The sequence below is a fragment of the Schistocerca cancellata genome, chromosome 8 (genome assembly GCF_023864275.1).
Source record: "Schistocerca cancellata isolate TAMUIC-IGC-003103 chromosome 8, iqSchCanc2.1, whole genome shotgun sequence".
NCBI classification, from domain to species: Eukaryota; Metazoa; Arthropoda; class Insecta; order Orthoptera; family Acrididae; genus Schistocerca; species Schistocerca cancellata.
In genome coordinates, this window is record NC_064633.1 from 494461165 (window position 1) to 494488609 (window position 27445).

The 27445-nt window shown below is 42.2% G+C and overlaps 1 protein-coding gene across 10 annotated transcripts in view; it reads left to right on the plus strand.

Moving 5' to 3' along the window:
- Positions 1–27445, plus strand: part of LOC126095759 (transcriptional enhancer factor TEF-1) — a 759916-nt gene that overhangs the window by 490545 nt on the left and 241926 nt on the right. The window contains exon 1 of one of the 10 annotated variants that reach the window (XM_049910559.1): positions 13557–14463. The exons of the other annotated variants lie outside the window; for them this stretch is intronic. The gene's annotated coding sequence lies outside the window, so the exon portion shown is untranslated. Of the gene's footprint in view, positions 1–13556; positions 14464–27445 lie in introns of those variants that run through there. 10 annotated transcript variants of the gene reach the window in all.

The window sequence follows — 27445 nt, forward strand, 5'->3', positions numbered from 1 at the left end:
TAATGGAGACTTTAGTCATCAATAATAATTTATCCTTTAGCACCTTCGAACGTTGTTCGATAGACAGGGGAAAAGGTGAATATCTGAGGGCGCAAGATCAGGTGAATAAGATAGGAGGGCAATGACTTTCTAGCCCAGCTCCAGTATTGTGTTTTTTGATAACCTAGCAGAATACGGACAGACGTTATCGTGCAGTAGCATCACTTCACGCACTCTTCCTAGTCGTTGTTCTTTGATTGCGTCTGCAAGACGTCTCAGTTGTTGACAGTGTGCTTACACCTCGGTGAAGCAATTCGCAGCACACCACACTGTCGCTGTCTCACCAGGTGCGTGACATCTTTTGTGGATGTGCGCAGGGCTTTGTACGGGTAGTTGCTGCTTTGCTTGGGCTCGCTCATTCGTTTCTTTTCATTATGTTAGCATACAGACACCATTTCTTGTCACAAGTAATGATACAGGATAAGAATGGTCGGTGTTGTTCACGAGCCAATTGATTACGAGTAAGCAGACATGCGCATATGACCTCCCACTGATTTTGTGATACTGACTTAGAGCATACGGTACTCATACACCGATTTTTTAACCGTCCCCATCGCATGCGAATGTCGCACGATGGTGGAATGATCACAGTTCATCACATTCTTGACTACAATGACGTGTGTTATTGTGGATTAATGCGTTTGAATGTTCATCATCAAACGGCGAAGGCCTTCGTGGACGTGGAGAGCCACTTCAAAATTATCTTTGTTAAAACGAGAAAACCATTTTGTTGCCACGCTCTGTCCAATGGCGTTATCCACATAAACGGTGCAAGTGTTTCTGGCTGTCTCCGCTCCTGTCTCCCCTCTATTGAACTCAGAGAGAGGAATATTTCGAATATGTTCAGCTTTCTCCACTTGGCACTCCAGTTTCTATCGTCCACAGTTCCATTCACTATCTCCAAATGACAATATGTAAGCTGAAATAGCAACAGTGAACTACGAATAAAAAATGACAATCGATAAATAAACCCATTGCAGTCGGAATACCAACATGCAAAACAAAAACGCTACGGACTTATGCGCCAATCAAATACATATTCCCTACTCCCAGCAGTGTGGAAAATTTATCTTCGTCTTGACATCGTTCATGAATTTTCGTTTGTGCATTGATAAACCCTACTATCATTGTTAGTTCCGCAATGCTGCAACTGTATGACAACTTCTGTAACAGAGTCAATCTCCCGTAACCTCGTTTTCACAGAAACAGGCAAAGCGATGAGACGTTGTATGGACCTGAAATCTAATATGAACTCTCCACTGTTTCACATTGCCGTTCCTCCCCTGACGGTTGATTGACGTCCAGTGTGAATCATCCGTTGCGAAACACGAAAAAAGGAGACCAGGATAACCGTGCCGCAGTTTTAATCTACCAGGAAGTTCCACATCTGCGCACAGTCTGCTGCAGAGTGAAAATTTCATTTTGGAAGCATCTTCCAGGCTGCAGATAAAGGCGTCGGCACACGGACCGTGCTTTCGAATGTCAACGTTGAGCGTGCTTAATTGCTGTTCAGCGCTCAGAAACGGTGCGATCTGTGCGTACGGTACGTGTGTCCCAGAGTGGTATACGCATCGCAACTTGCTCCACCGGCAGTTGTGGAATGTTTATAGTTTGTAAATCACACTGTTTACGAAGTGGGTGCTCGTAAAACTCCGACATAAGATCTATTGAAGCTCTCATTTCCTCCATTGTTCATATGCTAATCACCTTGTTCTGTCTCTAGTATACAGAAATAAAAACTTCAATATCTATGGATATGTTCTTAAGACGAAAAGGAAAGTAACATTTCCAGTCTATAAGGACAGCGGCTTATAAAAGTTCCATTACAAAAATTGCGATACAAATTTGCAATAGTTTTCCACATAAAATAAAAATTATTTCAGCATTCTCACGTTTTATAAAACCGTAAGGTCATTCTTACTTGATGACTGTTCCTATTCACTAGTAGAATTTTAAAAAAAAAATGTGAATTACGAAACTTAAAAAGGGGCAAAACATCTCACTACAAGTATGTAGTGCAAGAAATCCTGTAGATGAAACCAGTCGAACAAACTCACTCCTCAAAAAGAGTGCACTTATAATTACATAACGTCGAATATATAGCCTATACTTATACTAAACTAAGAAAGTATCAGAACCAATTAAAAACGCGAACGTTAGAAAAAAATAGTTGCAATTGGATGCGAACCACCACCATATCACACTTCTCGTTACGAATCAATAACGCCACTCACTGCTCTAAATCGACCACAAATGTTTGAAAGCCAATCCTAGCGGGTTACCATCTCCTGAAAGCTTTAATCGTAGCTAACTGAAAGGTAATTATAACGGATTCTACAAAGGACAATGCATTTTTGATGCGCATCGTCAACGTACCGTTGCCGTCAAATGGCATGATGTCATAATACGCAGTTTACAATAATTGTTTTACATCGAATATAATGTTTTTTGTGATTTTATTACAGCGAATCACACAATTAACGACAGGTCTTCGAGAGATTCTCAATTTGCTAGTGCTCAGAAAGGGATATGTAGGCTTCAACTGAATGCCAACTTGACGCCACACTAGTCGGTGCTGCAGGGAGGTGGCTTGTATGTGACCTAAATGGAGTTCTGCCATTTCATTATTCAACGTTCAGAATGTCTGACATGCTAGACATTCCTCTGCACGTTCGGAAAGACTCCCCAACGCGCTATTCCGCGCTACGACGTCAAAAACTCGGCACACACAACGTTCTCCCAGCAGCGCTAGTTCTGCAAGTTTTGCAGAAAAACCTCTATGAAGTTTGGAAAGTAGGAGATGAGGTACTATCGGAAGTAATATGTGAGGACGGGTCGTGAGTCGTGCTTGGGAAGCTCAGTTGCCAGCGAAAGGTAAAGATCCCGAGTTCGAGTCCCGTCTCGGCACACAGTTTAAATCTGCTAAGAAGTTTCACATCAGCGCACGCTCCGCTGCAGAGTGAAAATTTCATTCTGAAAACGTCCCACAGGCTCCACAACATCCTTTCTTCCAGAAGCGCTGGTTCTGCAAGTTTCGCAGGAACTTCTGTGTTGTTTGGAAATTAGGAGATGAGGTATCGGCGGAAGTGAAGCTGCGATGGTGGGTCGCGAGTCGTGCTTTGGTTGAACACTTGTCCGGCAAAGGTTCGGCACACAGTTTTAATTTGCCAGGCTGTTTGACATCAACGAACACGCCGCTGCAGAGTGAAAATTCCCTTAGAATACATCGGTTTTGGAATTAAATTACAACTCAAAACTGAAAAGCCACCATCTCATTATCTCCAGAAAGACCTTTCTGGGCTCACGTAACAAAGACTTTGATAATAATCCGTCCCATGATGATTAGCCGCTGCGATTTGCACACATTACCGTGTGCATGGCGTCAGTGTTCTGTCTATCTTCGTAGCATGTGGTTCTGACTCTTTGATCTGGGTTCAATTCCCGGTACAGCCTTTTTCTTCGCAGGCAGAACAGTTTATCAGATACTTGAAGAAACAGTAGTTTATCTCGTCTGGTAAAGCCAATACTAATAGCCTGGAAACGGTACTACGCTAACAACGTTCCCTTCGGCAGAAACATCTATTAACGCCTTTTTGCAGGGGATAACGTAGCGGTCGGTTGGCAACGAATTTTTCGCGATACCTGACGTCGAGTTTTGAACAGAATATGAGTATGTAGTTGCGTTGGACTTGAAATCGCCGACCGCTGAAATTCTGTTTGAAACGTAGTATCAAGAGAGTGTAATTTAAGAATTGGCTGCATACACTCTTGATGCTGTAAGGCGGAGGACACATCGTTATGTCGCCCCGCTACAGGTCAAAATTCCTCGACTGAAATAAAAAGGCCGCGAGCTGTGGTGGTAATGCTACTGGAGAGTCTACGCCTAGGAAGGACATCCAAACCAACCTAAAAAATTTGTGAGACTGGTACTGGAGCGATTAATTTATAATACAGCTACAGTCGCGGAGCCAAAGATTTGTATTTTTACGTAAATGATTTCCAGATTTCACAGCTAAATTCCGGAGAATCAAGTAGCATGAGAACTAAAGCGTCTGTAAAATGCAAAGGTAGGCTAGAAAACATTCTATCTGTGATTAACAGGGAAAGTTTCCATTCGCTTGTGTAACGGCATGCGCATGTGAGTGAGATTCCAGCCTGACCGCTAACTTTTCAGCCAGTTAAAAGACGCACGTTCACATTGTGGCCGTACCTGCTGTAACTGAGCAAGTGAATATGGGAGGGGAAGAGGCTAAGAAAAAAAACTTCCAAGGTTTCTACAAAAATATGGAAATGCGTGCTTGAAAGTGAAATGCAGATGTTAGCCAATCCTGCAAACTGCGCTATTGTGTAATATTTCGCCACGAACGACTGCACAATGTCTTCCATTTGTTGCAAGTGTCCGTCGTGCTCAGAAAAGTGTTCTGTTTAGTGGTAAGTGTATTATGTAGGGGTTATGTGGATTCGCACGTGGACAGATTGTTGGTGCTCGCATGGTGGGCCTTCTGTAACCAAAATAGCCGAAGCGTTTGATGTTTCAAGAGGCACCGTGTCGAACATTCATGCAACACAGAGGGAAAGCGGAAAATCATCATCATCCACTAATTCACAATGCGGACACAAGTGTGTTAAGTGATCTTGAGGGACGGTCATTGAAGAGGATCGTGGCTGACGAAAAATAAGAGGAAGACAGCTACAAAAGTCCCCACAGAACTGAAAGTCGCCCTCGCGAACCGTATCATCACCTAGAGAACACGAAGGGAACTCGATAAGCAGAAAATTGCACGGCGAGATGAAATTCTAAAACTACTCATACTTGACGAAAATGCCTGTAATAAGAAGAGATGGTGCCGAAGCCATAAAACCTGGCCTCTGGAGCTATGGACGAAAGTAATTTTGTCGGATGACTTACTTCACACAGTCTATAACTTATGGCCGATTTTGCTTTTCAGTAGTGAAACATGGCGGGGATTCGGTGGTGATTTGGTCAGGCTTATCATGGTGTTCCATGCGCCCCTTGGTAATTCTGCTTGGTCATTAGTACCAAAGTCACTGACCACTTTCGTTGATCTTACGCATGCCTTGTTCCGAGACGATGACGATGATGATGATGATGATGATGATTTGGTTTGTGGGGAGCTCAACTGCGCGGTTATCAGCGCTCGTACAAATTCCCGACCTGTGCTCAGCCCAGTCTCGCCACTTTCATGAATGATGATGAAAACACAAACACCGTCATCTCGAGGCAGGTGAAAATCCCTGACCACGCTGGGAATCGAACCCGGGACCCTGTGCTCCGGAAGCGAGAACGCGACCGCGAGACGACAGTCCTCCTGTTCACACAGCACGCATCGTCCGGGACTGCTTTTTTGTACACAAGGATGAATTGTCTTCTGCTGTAACCACCAGTGTCACTAACTCTTTTGTGATCCTTGTGCGGCTCCATCATAGAAACCAGAACCTGCCACTATTTTCAAGAAGAACAAATGGGTATAAGATTCCCTTGAAAAACCTTACAGGAGCTGTGTTCGCCCATTCAGAGACGACTGGAAGCTGTTTGAATGTAGACGGGTTCCTACACCGTATTAGACATGGTAGCATGTTGTATTTGTAGTGTTTACGTATTTTGCCGAACCCTTATTTCCCAAACGTAGTCGGAAAACCGTTGAGAGAAACCGCATTCCCCTCATAGCCATAATCCGTAGACTTGGGTTCATAAATGTGTTCATTAGTGAAATACTAATGATTGTGAGTGCACTCTTCGATTTTATATCTTATTAAATTATGACACAGTCAATGTTGTGATTGTTGCTGTTATAGCTCTTGAATTAATTGCATACTGATTTAAACAAATTATCATTATTATTATTATGATATTAAATTTTATTGTCCTTTTTAAAACGTTGAGCAGCTGGTGTGTGCTAAGAGTGTGTGTGTAAGGGGGGAGGGAGGGGAGGGGGTGGATTAATAAACGGCACGTCCGAGTAATAAAAAAACTTCCCTAGCCCTCACCACCACCCCCACCCCCACCCCCGCCCCCATATCCTCTGACAACCGAACCCTGGATCCGTGCCTGAATAGCAACAGTAGGTACGGCAACACAACACTTCCATGAGGCGTTAGGGTATTTAGGAAATTAAAAACGTTGGCATGTTCCACGCAGAGGCTACAAGAAGCCAGACTAGTTTGAACCTAAATGAGCAAGGCGGAATACTTGTTAAGATGCTGATTCGAATTCGGGGCGCGGTGTTCAAATTTCCGTGCAGCCATCGAGATTTAGGATTTCTCTATATGGGTGAAGACGAACACCTGGGTGGTTTCTTTAAAGCGACACGGGTGATTTCCTTCCCCAACCTTGCTCAGTCGGAGCTCGAGACCCAACTCTAACGACCTCGTGTCGACAAGAGGTCAAATCACAATTTTCTATTCTCCCGTGGTTTTAACGTGTTTCCGTCTGCCACGTACACTAAGGAAGTTCGATCATTATGGACGGAGATGGGAAAATTTGCTAAGGGAGGAATCCGGGCAATATGCGCTCGTGTTGGGGGAGCCACGGCTAATTCGCTTGTGAACATTCACGCTTAGCGTCGCGAAAAATTGCAATTTAACTCGCCGCTGGGCAGCACGAGCTTCAAAGCCGACACCCACAGTTAAGTGCGAGCCCGACAATTTTTCCCTCCTTAATAGCCGCATCATTAATTTTTTAAAAAAGTAACATGGACGTGCTGCAGTTCTTTTCCCATCGTATACTCATCAAAAAATATAAGTAGTTATTTTGGCCGTTAAATCGGTTTCTTTATTGGTTTCAGGCAAAGCCGTTTCAGCAGATACAGTTACAAATTTCTAGGAATGAATGAGTATTGATTCTCAGTTGAAGTGGTGTGAATACACAAACGTACTTGTAAACAGAATGTCATCAGCATGTTATGCCCTTAGAATCCTGTCATCAGTGTGTAACATGCACTGTCTTAGTTGCATACTATTCATATGTACACTCAGTTCTTAGCTATGGCATTCTTTTTTGGGGAGCAAATGTACAAAATATGAACACAGTTTTCAAACTACAAAAAAGAGCCATGAGAACCATCAATAATGGTAGTCGAGCTCATTGTAAAGATCTGTTCAAAACACTGGGGATTTTAACTGCTCTGTGTGAATACATTTAGCAGTCAGTTGTACAGATCAAAAAGTGGCAATTACTGCACAAACAGTTGTGTCCATTACCATGGAACAAGTGCTAGACTCAACTTACATTTGCCAAGAAAAAATAAACATAAAACTCAAAACAGCATTTTCTACCAAGGATTAAAACTGTACTATAAATTACCAAAAGAGATAAAATGAATTGCAAAAATACACTTATTTAAAAAGGCAGCTAAAAGTACCTGTTATGCAGTACTAAAACAGAGTAGGGGTTTGGTAAAAAAAAGTTATACAAATAAATAATAATAATGATGATGATTATAAAACATCCAACATACCACATAACACCTTCAAACTAACTTTTTTCTTCTTTTTTTTCATTTTATAGAAAAACTTACCCCAAGCTATGCATTGCACAATACTAACACCTCTTCCTGAGCTCAACATCTCACACATTATAGAGGGATGCTGACTCAGCTTTTCAGGATAGCAAATGGGAAGTTGTGGTACAGAAAATGGAAAATGGCCGTGTGTGTGTGTGTGTGTGTGTGTGTGTGTGTGTGTGTGTGTGTTTGTGGTTGTAATGAGTGAAGTGTTATCAAACAATGTGTGTATAGTATGTGCAGTGACTGATAGTGAGATATGCGTGAACATTATGGCATTACATTATTTAATAAGTTATTTGTAAAAAAAAAAGTATTGTATACCATGAGTAAATGTAATGATTGTTTCTAACTAGAAGTCTGTAAATGTATGTGTATATGAATTAGCTTATTTTAAACTGGTCTAAACTAGTAAATACTTTGACATGTCCTATATCCTGTAAAAAGAGATGTACTACTACTACTACTACTACTACTACTACGACTACTACCACGACTTCGACGACGACGTCGCATATGATACAAATAGGACTTCTGTCTTGTTTCATGACAAAATGTAAATCATAATGTATTACATACTAAATTGTAAATAGATAATGTTAAGTTATCTTTTACAAAGACGGGTGAAACGACAAATACACTTGGCAGCCAACTATTCGTTTTAACCAAGAGAAAGAGAAAAATATAATTCTGAAAATTGTGTACAGTGCAATGGTTCTTGGATGACTGTACATATTCTAAAAGTACTCGGTAACAAAAATGTTCTCTTCAACGATGTAAGAATCACCGCTTGAAGAAAATATCAATTTTAACAAGTGTCTTGTTTTATTAGTATTTGACGTCTCTTGATCTATTAATAGCAACAGTATCTTTTCTTGAGACAGGCGAGTTGAGAAATGAAAGATAGTGTGGAATCTGTAGCTGAATCGCCCAAAATCCAGGATTCTTCACTTCTTCAGGATGTCGCGGTGTCTATTCGCAGCTTTTACAGCAATCTCCATATAGCCTAAGATTCTTAATGACCTGACAGTCTTTTTTCAATGTCTGTACATTCTGAATAGTTGGAAAATTGCGAGGTTTATGATTCTGCATGATTATCTCTTCATCTTTATTAAGTGGTGTTTGATAGTATTGTAAACTATTCGCGGACTTTAGCTGAGGTGATTGAGGTCAATTTTCGTGGATCAGCAAGTGAGGCGAGTATACACGTACCTGCAAACGTAGCAATCACACATCGTATTTCAAATGTACCTATACGTGGAAGGGAATGTAGCTCGTGTGCTGGGTTGGTTACAATCAGCCTGTGATTAATCTGCAAATTCTCTTTCGGCGAACATCGGCTATCCTCAGAAGAGCATGCATACGGGTTCGACGTATTCTCCATCCGAGAGCTAGAATAGTTGTCATCAGTGTTTGAGGAATTGAACGACGTTGTACTTGTAGGTTTCCGAAGGAGAGTTCTGTCTTGATGTCAGTGCTTTGGTTTTGATGTGTTAACAGGCGGTCGAAGGTGATTGAGACGTGGATGAGTTGCCTTGCAGCTTTCAGTGTGCATCATTATTTTGTAGATTAAGATCACGTAAAGCAAATTCGGAATACCCTAAATATGAGGAGGTGCAACTGCAGGCCCACCAGTGCTCAAAAAACCAATATTCATCGAAGTGTGTGTTTCTCATGCACGTTGAGTAACGCTTGGTGATAAATTTTCTCCAACATCATCTCGTCAGAGTCAACTGTGCGAGCAATCGTTTGTAGACAGCCCTGCCAAGCTTTTTTCGGTTTGAACGCCCAGTTTATGGCAAGTTTCTGTCTGCGGCAATGATTATTGTTTTTTATAATTAGCATACCGCATATCGCGAAATCTCTCCCGTGCATCCGTTCGGCTTTTCGGACATTCCGTCCTGGTGTTTTGTTGTTCGATGATGATAATTGTTTTCTTAGACTACACACTCATCCGTGCTTTCTGTCTGAATGTTTGAAGATTCCTCGAGAGACCTCGCTTCCAGTAATCAACAGCTTCTGCAGTGGCACAATCTCTGAGCCGGTTTCAATAAGAAAATCATTTAACCCACTTTCACTTCCGAGTTCGTGTACTAATGGTGCCTGTACACTATTGTCAGTTTTTAAAACGTAATTTACACACACCGTATTCACAGCGAAACACATCAAACAATGTTGCTGGGATGGTGCAGAATATACACACTAGGGTCAAAAGCATCTGCAGTAGGTGTTGCTATGATATTAACAGAAACACAAGACCCAGGCGCAGGTCCATTGTTCGATTCTGGGGGTCACAGTCTTTTACAGTCTCTCTCTCTCTCTCTCTCTCTCTCTCTCTCTCTCTCTCTCCCTCCCCTCCCCACCCTTCTCCACCCCTCCCCTCCCCTCCTCCCTCCCCCTTTTCTATCCATCTCCTTTTCTCTTCACATCTCTTTCATTCCCACCCCCCGGTCACAAATACAAATTAGCGCCGCAACCGCATTACTGTGTCCCTGATTTTATTTGTAATAAGAATAAAACGTATAAAATGTTTTAATATAATCATAATATTTTGTTTGCAACAGCGGTTAGTGCAGTGATTTTACTTTTTTTTTTGTAGAGGGGTTGGAAAATATGCTCCCAACCTCGAAGATCCGCGATTGGTACCAACGTCCTCTACTAGACTTCATTCAGTACTGTATTCGTTTTCTTGCATGTTCTATTAAGAAACAAAACGTACAGTGTCAAAGTGAACCTAGGAGTACATTTGTAGAGTTAATACATCGTATCACCTTTAACTATGATTCGTGGGCCAAGAGAGTAATGAAAAATCATCTTACATCTTTTATATCGTCAGAGGAAAGGGATATGATGTAGGATAACTAGAGATTGTGTTAAGAAACGAAGAAATAGCATCCAACTGATAATGTACAGCAATTATAGTAATAAATGTAACTATGATTATAGCGACCGAAGACTCAATAGACTTCGTCTCTCAGCAGTAACAATAAGAGTCCTAGGCATCAGTTCCGTAACGCTAACTAACAGAGAAAAGATTTGCTAAATTCAGTTGGATTTCTTCAGATGTCTTACTAAATCTTTTTCTATGCATAAAATATGAATACAATAAAAAACAAAGATCTGTCGGTAATATGTGTACTCCACAACTTTCAGAAACGAAGAGATCAGAGGTGTTCTAGAAGTACTGGTAATTAGCTTGTATTTGAATTATAAGTGTCATGTGGGTCATAGTCATTTGAATTTGAAATAAACTTAAAGGGGTCAAATCTGGAATCCAAAAAAACTAACCATATTCGTAATCTTATGGATTCGATACATGCATTTACACACTGAATACACGTCAGGCAGGATTCGGAAAGAAAGTCACTACACGCATACGTTTCAAAACCAAACACGAACTTTCAAAAGAATTACAGCATGACAATATAAAATACTGCGGCCAATAGAACGGACTTCCACTTCAAGGAGCGCAAAGTAAATTGGCTAAGCTTGTGGTACCTTTTATATCTATTTGACCACCACTAAGCTTTTCGATATTAATGCCATCACCATTGGGTGGGGTATGGTACTTTCATGTGTAACAGTTTCTTTGTATACACATGTGTCGTATTGTTGTGGTGGAAGAATGTTAGCATTATTTAAAGCATTGAAAGGATTTATATGCTTTTCGATATGTAGGTATAAGATGTATTTACTGCTTACCTGTGCGATCGTATTTGTTATACGCCGCTATAACGAACTCCACCTGTATGGCACAACGGGTGAGACGCGCTGTCTCAGGCGCCTTGTCACGGTCCGCGCGGGGCACCCCGTCGGAGGGTGTGTGTGTGTGTGTGTGTGTGTGTGTGTGTGTGTGTGTGTGTGTGTTGTCCTTAGCGTAAGTTAGTTTAAGTTAGCTGAAGTAGTGCGTAAGCTTAGAGACCGATGATCTCAGCAGTTTGGTCCCGTAAAACTTTACCACAAATTTCCAAATTTTTTCACAATGCGTCTTCCAGTCTTACAAAACTAAAATAAGTCTCACAGTCCAAAGATGTTTGCTTTCACAAAATTTCTGGCCATATGGCAAGAGTTGCTTCAAAGATATAGAGGTATATTGTTGTGGCATCTTAGTTCTGTACTACCATGTATTCGCCTAGATATGCAGTAGGTGTATTTTCCACATAAATGTACAGAAGCGTAACCACCCTATCAGTGCTTTAAGTAAAGCTAACGTTTCTGCACTATACCACAGACCTGTCTGTGAAATAAATAACAGGTATACGTCACAAAAAAGTTCAACAATTTAAAAAGTGAATGATGTTGTTGTTGTTGTGGTGGTGGTGGTGGTCTTCAGTCCTGAGACTGGTTTGATGCAGCTCTCCATGCTACTCTATCCTGTGCAAGCTTCTTCATCTACCAGTACCTACTGCAACCTACATCCTTCTGAATCTGCTTAGTGTATTCATCTCTTGGTCTCCCTCTATGATTTCTATCCTCCACGCTGCCCTCCAATACTAAATTGGTGATCCCTTAATGCTTCAGAACATGTTCTACCAACCGATCCCTTCTTCTAGTCAAGTTGTACCACAAACTTCTCCCCAATCCTATTCAATACCTCCTCATTAGTTATGTGATCTACCCATCTAATCTTCAGCATTCTTCTGTAGCACCACATTTCGAAAGCTTCTGTTCTCTTCTTGTCCAAACTATTTATCGTCCATGTTTCACTTCCATACATGGCTACACTCCATACAAATACTTTCAGAAACGACTTCCTGACACTTAAATCTATACTCGATTTTAACAAATTTCTCTTCTTCAGAAACGCTTTCCTTGCCATTGCCAGTCTACATTTTATATCCTCTGTACTTCGACTATCATCAGTTATTTTGTTCCCAAAATAGCAAAACTCATCTTCTACTTTCAGTGTCTCATTTCCTAATCTAATTCCCTCAGCATCACCTGACTTAATTCGACTACATTCCATTATCCTCGTTTTGCTTTTGTTGATGTTCATCTTATATCCTCCTTTCAAGACATTATCCATTCCGTTCAGCTGCTCTTCCAGGTCCTTTGCTTTCTCTGACAGAATTACAATGTCATCGGTGAACCTCAAAGTTTTTATTTCTTCTCCATGGATTTTAATACCTACTCCGAATTTTTCTTTTGTTTCCCTTGCTCAATTTACAGATTGAATAACATCGGGGAGAGGCTACAACCCTGTCTCACTCCCTTCCCAACCACTGCTTCCCTTTCGTGCCCCTCGACTCTTATAATTGCTATCTGGTTTCTGTACAAATTGTAAATACCCTTTCGCGCCCTGTATTTTACCCCTGCCACCTTTAGAATTTGAAAGAGTATTCCAGTCAACATTGTCAAAAGCTTTCTCTAAGTCTACAAATGCTAGAAATGTATGCTTGCCTTTCCTTAATCTAGCTTCTAAGATAAGTCTTAGGGTCAGTATTGCCTCACGTGTTCCAGTATTTCTACGGAATCCAAACTGATCTACCCAGAGGTCGGCTTCTACTAGTTTTTCCATTCGTCTGTAAAGAGTTCGCATTAGTATTTTGCAGCCGTGACTTATTAAACTGAAAGTTCGGTAATTTTCACATCTGTCAACCCCTGTTTTCTTTGGGGTTGGAATTATTATATTCTTCTTGAAAAAAAAAAAAAGTGAATGCCATAATCAATACCGACGTCATGACCGTGGTTTTGAAATGAAAGTGGTTGTCATCTCAATATAGTTCAGGAGCTTCTAGCGTCTGTATAATCTTGACTCGTGATGGTTTGGACCATCTTGCATACACACTGCAGTAGCAGTGAGCGCCGGACAGTCTGTTGCGCCAAATGTGCCGTGTATGCCGTTGGCGAGCTGGGAGGCGGCTGGCGGCGCGGCCTGCAGTAACGGACCCTCTGCTGGCCGCTGGCCGAGACGCAGTCTGGCCGTCGTCTGGCGAAGCGGCAACGCCGCCGCCCGCCGCCGCCGCCATCTGCAAAGGAAGCCATTCAGCGCCCCCGGCCGGGCAGTCACGCTTTCAAAACCACTGCCTCACCTCTCGGCTTTACGCAGCTGCACCCACGTTTCGTTTCCTGGACTGTCTTGTGCGGGTGGGTGGACGACACCAAAAGTTGCGTCGTTAAAATACTCTTGTTCCTCGGTGTGCCTTACTTACCTTATTAGACTAACGCAGTGGCGGAATTGACGCTAGGAAGCAACAGAGCTAGTGGACTTGTTGAGCCCATACAAGAGTGTCTCTCAACAGCTTCGTGATCCGAGAGTGAGTTCGTACCGGCGTAGGGGCAAAGCCGCATCTTAAGCATCAGGATGTCTTCTTTAACACGACATGTCTAAAAAATAAATAGCCGTTTCAATGCGTCCGGCTCTAGTACAGTCTCCAATTGCATATATGTCTCGAGTTCGTGCATCTTAAAACATAGCTGAATTCGTGACTAATTCGGCAGAAAGCTGTAGGTTTTTACTTGTAGTTGCTGAAACGTTAGTGTATTTACATAGTTATTCTGATGTTATTATCGGGCGCCGCCCAGATTTGCCAAGTCGTATGTCACCTAGACCCGAGTCAGCGTCTAGAAGATCTGCAATGAAATCATACAAGTATTCGATACCTGCGCACGCATCAGGCAGCCTTCGGTGACAGCATATCCGCCAGTGTCTCCTCGGGACATCGTCCGGCAGTACGTAGACGCAGTACGGCAACACTGTTGGGATATGTCAGGATACCTCAGATCGACTGTTGTGCCTATTCAGTACTGCCGACGAACTCCCGTTGGATTTTATAGTATGGAGAAAAGCATCGCATCTGAAAGTACTCAAACCGACATCTGTTGACGCGTACTCCAAGTAATCACACGTGTTGCTGGTTTCTCCCAGCACCTCGCCTCGGTGCCAGCGGATCAACATATGGTAAGTCTACAAGTCATATATGCTAATACAGGACTCTTCTCTTATTATATGTATTTACTTGGTTGTCAGCCGCGTTCCTTTGTTACAAGGCACGCTCCTGTAAAACGACCTTGTCGGGGCACTGTAATTTATCAGTTGTGACTTCTTAGCGGCGTTGGAATGCTGCTAATGAAGCATTATTTTCTCCCTAAACGTGTCGTACGTTGCGTAAACAAGGCGTCGACGAGGTATCTCAGCTCACGCGTCACGGATGTAGCTTTGTGGCTCAGTGGTGCCACACTACAAATCTAAAGGACAGAGGTTCGGGCCCAAATCGATACAAGGGTTATTACTGTCACGAATCACATCTTCGATAGCTGACAGTGACTTGTTATTGTGAAAAATAACAAATCGCCCCATGGCTTGGAGTCCACTTCAGGTTCCTCTATAATTAACTAAATAAGTCAGTTTAGAAGTCATAAAAAGCAGGAGCATACCATCTCAATAAACTACGCCCGGTAAAACAAGGAGACCTTCAAACCAACCTTCCGGCTGATGACTTCTTTAGCTTAGCATTTTCGCGATTCTCATAGGTCTACTGTCACTAAACATAAATTTTTGAAAGACTTTTGCTAATGGTACCTCCTAAGGAAGCGCTAATTCAGATGCAACTGTAACGTGCTTGTAATTAAACATTTACAGCAACGTTAAAAAATGTTGCTTGTGTCTAACAATTTTGTGAAGGTACAAAACTGATGAAATTGCCGTAATCAGGGTACTTTGTAATGAATCATAAAGAAACCTTGGTTATTGGTGGAAATGAACAGGAAAATGTAAAATTCTAGGCTCCATGAAAAGCAACGAGGTAATAACTGTGGACTACACTACTAATCGCCTATTTTGAGGTGTCCCTTTTCTGATCGGTGATACTCGACGAACTTCGGACCGCTGCGGGATGCTGACTATGGTTGCCAACCTTGTTATCTACGTAGCAATATTATACGCTGCATTAGTAAAGCAGCCATTGTGAAAACAGTGTTAATTCATTCAGGTGTTGTGTTTAGTGGTTGTTGTTGGTATCATCGAGGAAAATGATCGAAGATGCTGTACCTGGTCCTTCTAGCGCCTCGCCACCGTCTTTGTCACTTGTGCAACACATTAAACCATTTCATGTTCGTGTTTATAATCCGGCTCCCTGTGAGGGGCTGGGGGGCGGGGAGGAGGAGGAGGAGGAGGAGGAGGAGGAGGAGGAGGCGGAGGCGGGGCTTCAACCGGCAGTCAATGTTCCATGAGCCGATCACAAACTTTAGCACTCAGCGTCCTCCGCGAAAGGACCACCATAAGTTTGCGATTCAGCCCCTGAACAGATCAACTTTCTTGTGTCAGTTGACTACTTCGGACAAGTGAGTCTACTGCAGCGCCCGTGGCGTTTTATTCATGTCCGGGGTCCCGTCTGTGTCGAGTGGTCATTTTCGTCTACGTGTTAGCGCCAAAGTTGCTTCTGTTGTGAGAGCTGGTTTTACAACTGAACGGCGAAAGTGAGGTTATGAGAAACTATCCCTTTTTCGAAAACATCGAAATACAGTAACAAAATGTAGGAACAAGTAATGACAGTAGCGTTTATTAATGACGAAAGCAGAATTCATAATGGAAATTCTTGACAAAGATAGTGTAGTAATTTCTCTACGCTCCTGATAACTGAAAGAATAGGGAATGTGTCATCCAGACATTTCAGAACATGTACATTTACTTTCTTGAGTAAATATACATTTGCAAACGCATCGAACAATATCTTGAAACCGGTAATTAGCGCCTCTTTGCTTTATCCTTTGTATCTTCTTTTCATGTTAAGTGCCTGTGTTATTCCGATTTACGATGAAAAGTTCCTCTGGACATGGATGCGCGTCCAAGGCATGTATTGAAAGTCGAGGGCCTGGTATTGGCGAATAAATACAAAATCGCAGTGCCTCTTTTACTAAGGATTACGATGCAATGATCCTTCGGGCATCCATAAAAGAACATTCCATCGTATCGTACTTCTTAATCACTGCTATTTCTATTCACCCAGATTCCATTCAGTACCTCTTAATTAGTTATCCGTTCGCTTAATCTTATCTTCAGCACTCTTCTGTAGCAACCACACTTCAAAAGCCCCTATTCTCGTCTTGCCTGTACCGTTTATAGTCTACATAAGGCTGCACTCCAGACAAATACTTCAATGAATAGTTCTTAACACGCTTATATTCGGTGTTGACAAATTTATATTTTCCGCCCTTTCCTTGTTGTTTACTATGGCCACTGCCAGTTATTGTGCTATCCAAATACCAAAACTCGGCTACTATGCTTACCGTATCATTTCTCGATTGAGTTCCTTCAGCATCCATCACCTTTCATTCTACATCTTCGAGAACTGCAGTAAGACCGCGATAATCCGGTACACGATAACCCGGCAGACCCGATAGTTCGGCACGCGTCAGAAATTTTCCCACATTTTTTGTTCTGTGCTGATGAGATTGGCCTATTACGGCAGTGTTTGCGAAATTTTACCCTAGCGGAAGCTGACGGGTTCAGCGCAAAGGAGTTGAAAAAGAATAAATACAGAATAACTGTCTTTGTCTATGGAAATGCTTCAGGCGATCATAAACTGCCATTGTTTGTGATTGTGAAACACAAGAACCTAGACGTCTAGAAATTGACACACACATGCCGTTTACTTACAGTGCACAGACTAATGCCTGGATGATAGCAGAGTTGTTCAAATACTGGTTCTTTTACCATTTCCTTCCAGATATCAAAAAAGCCCGATCTACTCACCCTCCAGAATCGGAGTTCGTTTCAGGTAATACTTTTCGCACACATCTTCCTGCCACTGTGAGGCCTATTCGTATGCACCAAGGGGCCATGCAGAATTTAAAGTGCTGGTTCAGCGGAATGTTTGTGCAAAATCTGCCAAGCTCAGAATACAGAGTGTTCAAGTGCAGTTTTAACATTGAAGACGCCATTTTCATGGGTGCAGTTACTTGGACCTATGAAAACTACAACTTTGCACAGGGCCCGGAGAAAACTATAACCTAAACTGGCCGAAGAACCCGAGATTGAAAGTGATTTAAATGATGATCAGCCGATTCTGATTACTCTAAAATTGTACGAGTGGAAAAGTCTGTATCGACTAATGAACTGCGTGCGTTTTCAGCAGCAGAAATTGGCGAATGGATCGACATTGTCAGAAATTCAGCTGTTGAAGAATAGTTGACTGAGATATGATATTGCGAAGAGTTTTCATCTCACAGCAGGTAACAGAAAATGAGAATGACGAAAAAGAAATGTCCACAGCTCACATCTCTTAAAATAAGGCTTCAGAAGCCTTAAAAAGTTTTGTAAAATATGCTGAGTAGCCAACGCTTCTGAAGTTATGAATCTGCTCGTCATAACAATAATTACTGTTAAAAATAGAGTTCAATCAAAAAACAAGTTAACGTTTCTGCAATGTTCCAGAAGGCTTAGAAGAAAATTTCAGTTAATCCATCGGTGGTAAATACCAGTCGGACATATTCCAGGCCCTCGACGATATCATCTATACTATTCCTAAAGATAATTAACTGCATCAAATTCTCCGTAACAATTTTGTTAATGAGCTTGTGTTTGATCTTTTCAATTTAGTGGTGCTTATTTTATTTCATAAATGGCACACACGAAATCAGATGTGTATTTAACTTTTCCTAAACTTTTGAGCCTGAAAGTTATTAAATAGAGCGGTATTCTATTCAACTTTAAATTCAGTTTTTTTTACATTAAAGCGATACAGATTGTATGTAATTTGTTTAGTGTAATCTCTCCTATTGTGTTTAATAAAAAAGTGTACTTGTTTCTGTACGTACGTAGGTTCGTTTACTTTACAGCTATCTGAGTATTGCGATATATCTGCTGAAGACGACAAAGACCGAACGAATTTTCTAAATTAAATGATAAATCATTTAAGCTGAGGTGTTTTTGGACAAAAATACTGAACAGTACAGCAGTTGCAATTAAGCTTGAGAGAGTATGTATCTGCTGAAACCAAATTAAAGAAACCAGTTTAAAAATTTTATGGTACGGAATGTTTCAGATGAAGGTTGGTAATTTATTTAAAACAGTCGCACCGAGAGCTTACAGAGCTGTACACAAGGTGTCGGCCTGCACTGCCTGACTTCAAGAAAGAATTAATCGACACCAGGAAAATCCGCCTCGTTTTTTTTATCAAACTGCCACATCCGAATCATATCTTCTTGTGGCAAAAGTTCAGAGATATTTAACATGCTCACAAGTGGTTTTCACTAAACCTACAAGTAATATAAGATATTTTGCGTAATTAGAATGTATTAAAATGTATTCAAAGCATCGCACATCACTTTGGGATGAAAATCTGTCTACAAAGAAATATCAGAACCAACAGAAAATGAAGCTAACGCGAATCACAATGTAATGTGTACAGAATTTATTCTCAATGTATTTACGAAAAAAACTGTTACGAATTTTCCTTGTAGTAAATCTACCAGTTTTTATGCGTGATATTGTGTGTGTATATTGGCTCAGTAAGATTCCATAAATAAATGGTTTTTGTATGGGGAGAATCTTGAAGATCGGTCCTTTTCCCTATTTACTTTCCTTCATCTTTATAATAAGGAAACAAAAGAAAAATTCGGAGTAGGTATTAAAATTCATGGAGAAGAAGTAAAAACTGAGGTTCGCCGATGACATTGTAATTCTGTCAGAGACAGCAAAGGACTTGGAAGAGCAGTTGAACGGAATGGACAGTGTCTTGAAAGGAGGATATAAGATGAACATCAACAAAAGCAAAACGAGGATAATGGAATGTAGTCAAATTAAGTCGGGTGATGCTGAGGGAATTAGATTAGGAAATGAGACACTTAAAGTAGTAAAGGAGTTTTGCTATTTAGGGAGTAAAATAACCGATGATGGTCGAAGTAGAGAGGATATAAAATGTAGACTGGCAATGGCAAGGAAAGCGTTTCTCAAGAAGAGGAATTTGTTAACATCGAGTATAGATTTAAGTGTCAGGAAGTCGTTTCTGAAAGTATTTGTATGGAGTGTAGCCATGTATGGAAGTGAAACATGGACGATAACTAGTTTGGACAAGAAGAGAATAGAAGCTTTCGAAATGTGGTGCTACAGAAGAATGCTGAAGATAAGGTGGGTAGATCACGTAACTAATGAGGAGGTATTGAATAGGATTGGGGAGAAGAGAAGTTTGTGGCACAACTTGACTAGAAGAAGGGATCGGTTGGTAGGACATGTTTTGAGGCATCAAGGGATCACAAATTTAGCATTGGAGGGCAGTGTGGAGGGTAAAAATCGTAGAGGGAGACCAAGAGATGAATACACTAAGCAGATTCAGAAGGATGTAGGTTGCAGTAGATACTGGGAGATGAAGAAGCTTGCACTGGATAGAGTAGCATGGAGAGCTGCATCAAACCAGTCTCAGGACTGAAGACCACAACAACAACATCTTTATAATACGATACCTTCGATAATAAATACTCTGTACTTACGATGTATGATTAATGTCTGCGTTCGAAGCGCTATGATCGTGTCGATAGCCGATTTTAGCGTTGTTGCCAAGCGTGTTCCTTGCTAACTTGAATCAACAATGAACCACCTATGGTGGATCCAAGTTTAGTGCTATACAGTAGAGCAGAGATCTGAAGAGAGGTCTTTCTTAACTAACGTCAGAATTGACCTCCAGTCAGCAACGTTTATACAATCGAACCTTAGAACTGCAGTCCGGTTTCTGCACATTTTGTACGTACCTTTCCTTGCTCCCTGTATTTTGTCTCCGATAGCTGCTTTAGAATTTTCGGGCGTGTCCTTCAGTCAACACTGTTTAAAGTTCAAATTAGCCAGAACGTGGAAACTAGGCCGCAGACGGCAAGTTCTGTTCGGTGGTCTCTGTTCCGAACGCGGAGGCTGCGAACGGCCAGCCGCCACAGCCGCCGGGCAACAGGTGGCGGACCGGGCCGGGCTGAGCAGCGATCGCATTTTTGCCAGGCGCGCCGCCGCCGCTGCCGCCATTCAGGCGCCCCGCCGACGCGGCAACGTGGCGCTGCGGTGACGTCACGGCTTACCTGGCGTGTTGACTCAGTGCGGCCGCGTGGCTGCAGTTACCGCGGCCGGGCGGCGCCGCAGCCGCGTAAAATTACCCGCTGCACCCGTGACGTCGCTGGCGCGGGCGCGGGCGCAGGCTGGCGCGTGCCGCGCGCCCCCGCAGGTCAGTCCCGTTCCCTGGCCGTCCGAGCGTTAAGACCTTGTCACGAGGACCAAGTTTCGCCCTAAAGCGTTCTTCACACGGGCCGAATTCAAACGTCATCGTTTTACGTGACTAGCCTCTAAAACGTACGTTGCGGAGTCTCTTTGAACGTGCAGAGCAATATCAAGCATGTTACGTATATTTTGAACCCGCAGTAGAAAGTAAACAATGAAATAGCAGGACATCACCAAAAGTGACATGCAGATCGCATCTCGTTTCAGTGCAGAGAGAGAGAGAGAGAGAGAGAGAGAGAGAGAGCAACATGGCTGCCAGGATGCTTCATGATCTGTGTGTCGATGGATGCGAATGAGAAACACAGTGCCTCTACAACATTAAAATTGTAGATTGTCACGCGTGGATTCTATCTCGTGTCCCAGACAAAGTGAAAGGTCAGTTTTAAAGTCAGAGCTTCCCAAACTTTGGGCTTTTTTAAAATTTTATTATGATTTCTGTGGCATTAGTTACGATTTGAAATTGAAGTAATCATTGAATGAAACAAGTTTTTTTTTTTAAATTTTATTAACCTCCAAAATAAACAAGGTATTCCATCAGAGTACCAGTATACTCAAAAGTGTCCTGTCAGACGAAAAATTTGAGAACCCCGGGTTTAAGTCGTCTGTTTCAAAATGTGTGTAATTCGCACGTCAAGTGCCGCTGGAACTCGCTGCCATCACATTCGATCGTGTCACCGCGTACGTTCCGTATGAACGAGTGGATCGTTTTTGAACGTTCAACAAGAAAACATGTCACGCGTTGCACGCCGAGTACCACTTCCCACAGCAGTCTGAAGTTTCCTCGACGGCTCGCATCACTGTTGGTTGCCGGTGACGGCTGGTTTGCCTGCTGACACTGTTATATGGTGGAAAGAGAGAAGCTGGTCGATGAGAAAATGTCTCAAGAGCCGATGTCCAGAAGAAATTACTGTAATTAGCTATATAGGTTGCCGGCCGATAAATTAACAGAGGCTGCAAGAGGATGAAGAAACACACACACACACACACACACACACACACACACACACACACACACCAAAGCATGGTAAAGAGCTTGACGATGAGGCGTGGTGTGTGATTTCTGTGCGTCGTCTGTCTGAGTTTAGCGTACGACGGAAACAATTTCGTTTGTTCAGTTATGAGTATCTTCACACCGTAACGCATTTCGTTGTTTTAATAGTTACCGTTATGAACTTGTAGAGGGGAGTAAGTACATAATATTTTGAATGGAATCCCACGTCCGGAAACCTTCCGTTTCCGTTTTATGATGGTTTCAATTCATATGTCTCATACCTCCTTTCACTCAAGCTAAAGGGTCTTCCATGCTTAGTGCAAAATATATTGGACCGCCAGATTCAACTCCTGTGGATTTCTTCTTGTGGAGTTGTTTGTAAAAAGAGGAAGATGTGATGCAGCGAGTTCTGGTCGCTGCACTAGAAATTGAAGGGACAGCTGGTAGAACGGAGGTGTATACCAGAACATGCTTCATAGGTACAGTGTCTGTAACAACGTTGGTGGTCGCCACATCGAGTCGTTATACTGTACGTACAGATACTGGGTTCTTTTTGCTTTGGACTAATGTAAACACTTAATTAAGCGTTAATCCAAACAAATGTGCTTAAGTGAAAGATATTTCGTTACGTTTCATTTCGAAATGTTACCTAATGATTGTACTGCTTTACGCCTAATTCAATTCCTCGGGCAGAAGTAGATGAGTTAAACATCTAAGTCGAAACCGTCGGGGAATGGAAACTGTAAGATTCCGGATATATGTTCGTACTCAAAATATTGTGGACTCACTCCCCTCTATAAGTCCTGGAAGTTTGAAATGGGAATTTTCCAACACCCTGTATAATGCTTTCTTTACTGAATTTGTGGATCATTCGTAGTAATGAACAGCACTGTGAGGTTAATTTCCGTCCAAGCGTCTACCTAGCGCGCCCCCTTTCAGTTTATGACGTCAACCATCCACACGATTCCTGATTGGCCAATGTTGTTAAAAGGAGATTTTGTTTACTCTTCTGAATACTATGTTTTGTAGCCTCTATTATTTTAACTTCGTTACGTGTCGTAATATTTTTCGGCCCACTGTATCGCGTTCGAAACCCACTTACTCAGATTTTGTGCTATTTCCGTTTTCAGTAGATAAATAACATTCCCTACGAACCATAACTCAATACAGCTTGAAGTAATATACACACAATCCATCCGTTTAACATATAGTTGGAGCTCATTATGCTCAATGTGAATTCTACATAGTTTACACTATTGCTTTTACGAAACATCACCGTTTGGAGGCACGATAGTAAATATTTTGTTCCTCGTTAATAGAAAAACCATATTTATTGCGCAAAAGTATTGTTCTGTAGTTTTTGCAGATTTTTTTTTTAGCCGTTAAAGAAGCTCAGAATAAAATTTTCCACTGCCAGGCCGATCTCAGAGTTCTTTCGAGCATCGTTGGTGACGCCTGCTGAAGGGCATGCATTTGCTGTCAGGAGGACGTAGAGCCCAAACCTTCCTTCTGTTTAAAATAAGCATTATGTAGACATTAAATACCTCCGTAGAAATAACTTTTTTTTTACTTTATTGTCATTTTAATGCCTATACAATAAGCAGGCTGGCAGCAGCACACTACGCTGCTCTTCAGCCAAATGAGACAGAAGCACAAAAAACAGGAGAAAAAAAGAAAAGTCACAAAATGGTGGGTAGAAATAACTTACGCTTCAAAATTTTAATATCAGATACATCAATTTATCGAATGAGCACCCTTATAAAATGAATGAGTAAATTATGCGAGTGTCTTTTGAACAGCTCATGCTGAATGCCCTCTTCAGATGACATTTGTGGTGTCACCGCCAGACACCACACTTGCTAGGTGGTAGCTTAAATCGGCCGCGGTCCATTAGTACATGTCGGACCCGCGTGTCGCCGCCATCAGTACTTGCAGAACTAGCGCCACCACATGGCAGGTCTAGAAAGACGGACTAGCACTCGCCCCAGTTGTACGGACGACATTGCTAGCGACTAGACGTACGAAGCCTTCCTCTCATTTGCCGAGAGACAGTTAGAATAGCCTTCAGCTAAGTCCATAGCTACGACCTAGCAAGGCGCAGTTAACCATATCTGGAGAGAGTCTTACTTGTATTCACCATGGAGATGTACCACACAGGAGAATAAAGTTGAGTATACGAGACGCTCCGTTCTTTTCTTTATAGCATTTATGAAGTATCCTGTTTCAGACTTTACGATCTTCTTGGGGAGCTGATAGCGTGCCTATTCGGCCATTCTAAATAACACTGTGTCGGCACTTCTGTCGACACATAACAACATTTATTGTCTTTGATCTTTTGGACACTACGGGCGCAATACCTGCGTCTATAAATTACAACAGATCGTCACAGCTGTTCTATAGAATCGCGGTTTCTCTCGCCCCTCGTTTTGCAGCAGCGTCCGCCACGTCCATTGCCCTCCCGATTTCCTTCTTCTGTGCTATTAACGTTCCCTATGTCTATTGTATATAATATCATTTAATTTCATTTGTTTTCATCAGATAGTTAATAAAGAGGTACTGAATAGAATTTGAGACAAAATAGCTTTACGGTACAACTTGACTAAAAGAATGGAATTTTAGATAGGACACATCCTGAGGCATCAGGAAATAATTAATTTGATGTTGTAAGTGGTAAAAATTATAGAGGCATCTATAGGTTTGAATACTGTAAGCAGGTTCAAATAAATGTATTGCGTACTAGTTATGTAGACATATGAAGACTTGCATAGGGTAAACTGGCGTGGGGAGCTGCATCAAACCATTTTTCAGATACAGGGTGTCCAGAAAAGAACTCCCTGATTTCAAAATTAAATATCTCGAAAACAAAGATCGATAGAAGAATGCAGTAAACGGTATGTTTATTATGAAAGCTGTAAGAAGTTTATACAGCAATTTGAAACAATAGTTACAAAAGCCGCTAACAGATGGCGCTGTAATCGCCATACGTAATGCCTAGTATAAATAGTGACCCGACGCCCAGAGCGATCAGTTCCACTATTGAAACGTGAAAGGAGGTTAGCGTACTCCATTGAACAACGCGTTTTTCTGGTGCTAGAGTATCACATGTTAGAAGAGAGTCCTACGGCAACAAGGCGAAGTTTTCAAGCACGATTTAATGTTCCAAAAGGACCCGATGCGAAAACCATTCGTACGCTCTTCGCAAAATTTCAACGAACAGGCAGCGTAACTGATGATCTAGTGGGGCATGTTGGCCGCAAGCAAACCGCAATTACGCCTGAAAATATCGCCACAGTTTCTGGAATTATTCAGCGAAATCCAATGTCATCCGTCCGTAGAATTGCATCTGAGACTGGTTTGAAGCGTTCCAGCACGCAGAAAATACTGAGAAAGAGCCTACACATGTTTCCATTCAAAATTCAAACGCACCAATCCATACCCGTACGAGCTGTGCAACAAAGGGTTGCCTTTGCTAATCAGATGCTCACAATGATTGATAGTGAAGGATTTGATGTTGGCTGCAACTGGTTTACAGATGAAGCACACTTCCACCTGAATGGATACGTGAATAAGCAGAACTGGCGATTTTGGGGTTCCGAAAAGCCATATTGGTGTGAAGCGAAACCCCTGTATTCTCCTAAAGTTACTGTGTGGGCTGCAGTATGCAGCAGAGGCATTATTGGCCCTTTTTTCATTCGAGAAACGGTCACTGGTGCACGTTACGTTGCAATTTTGGAACAATTTGTCGCCACAGAGCAAGCGTTAGAGAATCGACGAGGTACTGAATGGTTTATGCAAGATGGAGCCCGACCGCATGGACCGAACAAGTGTTTCGTTATCTTGAGAAACACTTCGGGAATCGAGTCATTGCTTTGGAATATCCCAAATTTACTGGTGCAGGCATGGATTGGCCTCCATATTCGCCGGATTTGACTCCCTGTGACTTTTTTTTTGTGGGGCAAACTGAAAGACATGGTCTACACGAAGCATCCCGCCACGCTGGACGAGCTTGAATCGGCGATCTCTGTGGCATGTGAATCCATTTCGGTTGAGACACTACGAAATATGATGGCGAATTTCATTTTTCGTTTGCGCCACCTATGTAGTGCCAATGGTGAACATTTTGAAAACATTGTGATGTGATTGTTTGCAAAGATTGTTTTCATACGATTATTTCACTTACGTATGCTGATATGAGCTGTACAGCGTACAGCGCCATCTGTTAGCAGCTTTTGTAACTATTATTTCAAACTGCTGTATAAACTTCTTACAGCTTTCACAATAAACATACCGTTTACTGCATTCCTCTAACGATCTTTGTTTTCGAGATATTTAATTTTGAAATCAGGGAGCCCTTTTCTGGACACCCTGTAGATACCTTCAAAAACAATAAACGTAGATGGAGCTGTGTGGCCTTTAGCTATCTATAAGGGACAATCAAAGAGTTTCCTTCTGAGGGCGTTGCTGCAGCATATATGCGACGTAGGGCGACTCCGATGCGTGTATATAAGCACCGACAAATAAGCAAGGGACTAGTGCAGATTTGTCTCTTTCCGAAGTGCGTGCGGTAAAACGGACACGTGAATTATGTCGACGTTACTACCAAATGCATCCAAAGACGACCAACGTGTGCTGTCATTCCTTACTTCGCTGCCGGAGGACATACAAAGGCAAACATCCGTCGGAGAATGAATAATGTGTGTGAGCAACTAAGGCGAAACGTCGGTGAAAACTGCGACATGGGGTGCAGCTTTTTGATGAGAACGCACATCCTCATGTCGCAAATGTCGTAACGCAAAAGTTTCGTCAACTCAAGTGGGAAACGTTCCCACCCTACATTGCTGATCTCTCCGCATACGATTATCACACCTTCGATCCCTTAAAAAAGAGCTGTAAAGATCGAAGGTTCCTGTCGCGCGGGGATGAGCGGCGTGCGGTTATGGAAATCGTCACGTAGCCGGACACGGTGTCCCACCAAACGGGTATCTTCAACCTGATGCGTCGGTGGCATGAATGCCTATATGTAAGCCTGATTGGCGTACTGATTCTGGACTGTACGGCCTGAGAACGTCTAGAACAAGGCAGTCGCAGCTACCAGGTCAGGCTGTACGACTAATATCCGGTAGATTCATCCATATTTTCTCATCATTCCTGACGAGACTAATAGTGACGCCCCCCCCATGAATGTCGCAACACAAAGATGTCTTCAGAAGAAACGCAGTTACCTACCGTGAAAGCAGACAACGCGGTAAGCTGCGTGAGTTAATCCGTGAAGAGAACCCAGTATTCTGGGCATTTCACGAGAGAGAGAGAGAGAGAGAGAGAGAGAGAGAGAGAGAGAAGGAGGGGGCGGGGGTAGTATCCCCCTGATGCATATATACAATATATAAAATAGAAATACCCAATAAATAAAATATAAACTATACAATTACAGTGTACAATTCTTCCGTAAGAGCAGTAACTGGAGCACCGGGTCCACCTTCCTTTGAAATTGATTGTCTGCCCTCTTTACACATTTTAAACCACCTTCGAGCTATGCTGTAGGGAACAACAGACTCTCCATAGGCCTCCTGTAACATTGTATAGGCCTCAGCTGAAGATTCGTTGAGACGAAAGCAGAATTTCAAAGCGGTATGTTATTCCTCGCGTGTTACCTCCATTGCAGCGGTAGGCGATACTGAACATGTCTGACCTTGC